This window comes from Etheostoma cragini, chromosome 17 (genome assembly GCF_013103735.1).
Source record: "Etheostoma cragini isolate CJK2018 chromosome 17, CSU_Ecrag_1.0, whole genome shotgun sequence".
Classification (NCBI taxonomy): Eukaryota; Metazoa; Chordata; class Actinopteri; order Perciformes; family Percidae; genus Etheostoma; species Etheostoma cragini.
Window position 1 is genome coordinate 2,064,172 of NC_048423.1, and position 3,073 is coordinate 2,067,244.

Consider the following 3,073-nt stretch of genomic DNA (forward strand, 5'->3'; position numbering starts at 1 on the left):
TCCTTGGATTTTGGATATTCGTTCCATCGAGGCTTACGTTGTGTTTTGGACAATAAAACTATTTGTGTTCCTACTCCTCCCTGCCTCCTCCTCACTGCATTTGGGTCCAATCCTCATACCCCCCGTAACAGTATTGTTAATAGTTATTAGTCAGGACACTTCAAACTTTCATTTTCTATCACAGACTTGGTACAAATTGTATTTTCCATTGCAAAGGTACACACAAATAAAAAGTAACGTACCAAAATTATACCGTTTTAATTATATAAGGCAGAAATTTAATAGATATCAGGTAATAGAGATATCAGCGCAAATGTAAATACATCAAGCCTAAGCTGAACTTTGATATATTTTTCATGAAAGCAAAGCAAAAAAAAAGCAAAAAAAGAAAGCTTGCTTTGGTGTTTTGATTCTTATTTATGGTCAAACGCGGTTTTCTCTCTGCAGGGCCAGCAGCTTTAAACTGCATCCTCATCCCCTTTTCTGCATCAACCAAGGATCTCCTAAAAACACCAGAAATCTGAAACCAGACTTCAGGGTCTGGACTTTTCTTCTCTAAGAGCCGATTGGTTTCAGGTTCACTTTCTCTCACGCTGACTGGGTTCTGTATCCGGCAGGTGAAGGCCTCCACATCTGCTGTTTCCTTCTTGGTGATGTCCAAGTCCTTTCCCGACTCCGGCCACTCCCCGTCCCCCTTCTTTCAGCTGTAGGTGACGGGTCCAGCGTCTGTGATGTCCCCTTTACAGGTCAGCTGTCTGAAGCGGAGGAACTCACCAACGGTCTGATCCAGACCTCAGGCTGGGGGACTTCTTTTATCAATCCAGCGTTATAGTGCTCATTCTGGACCATGGCGGTGACTTCCACTGAATACACACCCGTGTCAGCTTCCGCCATGTTGTTGACTACCAAACGTCCAGTGGTTACATCATGGTTGTGCATCCTTTAAATGTTCTGTAATAAGTCAAAGGAACTGATTCTTCACCTGTTTCTTTATCTTTGAACCACTCAGCTACCAGGTTACCCTGAAGCATCCACAGGATCTTGGTGATAGGTTCAGAAGGACGAGGGCTCAGGTCCAACGTTAGTACCCCGTCATCCTTGAAGTATGTCGGGGCTAACTAGTCCTGGGCTAGAGCGACGTTCAGCACCGCCAACAGCAACAAGACCCCAGTTTCTCCATAGTTTACAGATCAACACCGAGAGGAAGATTCTCAGACCAGAACATCTATCTATAGCTTCTGTTTTTTGCGTCTCTGAGGTGAGGGACCACATTTCAGCATTTCCTTTGTAGTATCTCAACACCACCAAAGTCTAACTAGATGTTGGAATGCAGCCATTAAATGTAAAGGATTAAGGGATGTTAATCTTAAGTGTAAGGGACCTCTGGGAGAGGACAGTTATGATTTGTCCCTGTATTTGTTACGCTAGCTGGCCTCTACTTGGACCTTTTCACCGCATTCCTTTCCATGTTGTATAATCAGAGACCCCATATACAGACCATGAAGAAGAATCTGGGAGCCAGACTGTTATATTGGCAGAGACTCTCTCCTAACTTCTGCAGAGCTTGTATTAATGCTGAATTCTTTGATGTAATAAACCTTTTAATAATCAGGAAACAGTGTCAAGCGGATTCCTATAACACCCCATCCAGCATGGCTCAGACACCACACCTTCCTCATCTTCTTCACTGGGTTTCGTTTGGGAAAGTCTACAGAACATTAGTGTGGTAAACTAAATGAAACTGCCACAAATAAAATGAAATCTAATTTGCCTGCATATCATAAAACCTATACATACATAATACTGATGATATGTGTAATGGGAAAATTACATAGACAATTCATATTTTTAGAGTAGTTATTCATTTATTAAAGTAAGTCTTTGTTATAAGTAAAAACCTTCACATAAGCCTCTGAACATGAGCCTCTTACTTCACATATGTCTCTGATAACATGGACCTCCTAAAGATATTTCCTAGAATGGGGCCTTTAGTATCTAGGGACAGCTTAAAGTGTTGTGACTCTGTAAATCTCCACAGTGAACAAATGGCAAACGAATGCAGGCGCCTAGAAGATATGCAAAGGTCAGTTTTCCCGAACTATAGGTTAGGAACCGGACTAATCTATGGACAGATAAATCTCTGAACATCTAAGGTAGAATGGCAGCTACAGTCATTTTCTGACGCACTACACAGATGCACAGGGACCGCTCTGGCTGCAAGAAGTCGCAAGAATAAGATGAAGTGATTTGTTTAAGATTAGGATGTTTATCCAAACATGGTATGGTTTCTGTTGGGGCAAAAGGGAATATAAGGTGGGGGCACCTCGGTACTTTGTTACTCTGTTACATTGTGAAGTGCAGTTCTCGTCATTTTGTCTGGTTGTTCTCTCGAGAAAATAATTAAACTCTTCCACCGAATATCTAAACTTTTAATCCAGTCTGCAGCCTGTCTTTATTTTGTTTCAACAAGGTCTCTTCTTCAACACAGAATCCTCCCTCGCTGAACAGAAACTTCCACTACATATGGTAAAAAATCCTTTTTTAACACCTCACATTGATGTCATGAACTCAGACTGCAAAAATAATAACAAAACTGTCGGGTCTGATAAGTGAAGCCAAGGCTGAAGCTCCTAGAAGAATGCATACTGTAGATGGATGTGCATGTGCACACACACACACACACACACACACACACACACACACCAACACACACACATAGTGGAGCTGCCTTCTCTTTCTTGTGCATTTGGCCGTTTATCACAGCTGCCAAGGGACAGAATGTGCAGAGAGAGATAACTCATGGTGTGACCTGGGTTCACCCAGAGGTCTCAAACAACCTTAGTCTCCCCATCCAGGGGAAACACACACAGGAATATGGAAATAGGAACATGGCAAATGACCCCTGCGGAAATTGCCAACAAGGGGAACAAAACATTGGGGGGAAAGCATGAAAACTATTAGAAAAAGTGACAAAAAACTATGAGAAAAACCGGCTAAAATGTCGAACAAGTGACAAAATGTCGTCCAAAGGGACAAAGATATTGGGGGAAAAAAACTGATAAAAACGTTGAAA

At 42.0% G+C, this 3,073-nt stretch overlaps 1 pseudogene; it reads right to left on the bottom strand.

Moving 5' to 3' along the window:
* LOC117960524 overlaps positions 1-3,073 on the bottom strand; it is a 3,976-nt pseudogene that overhangs the window by 611 nt on the left and 292 nt on the right.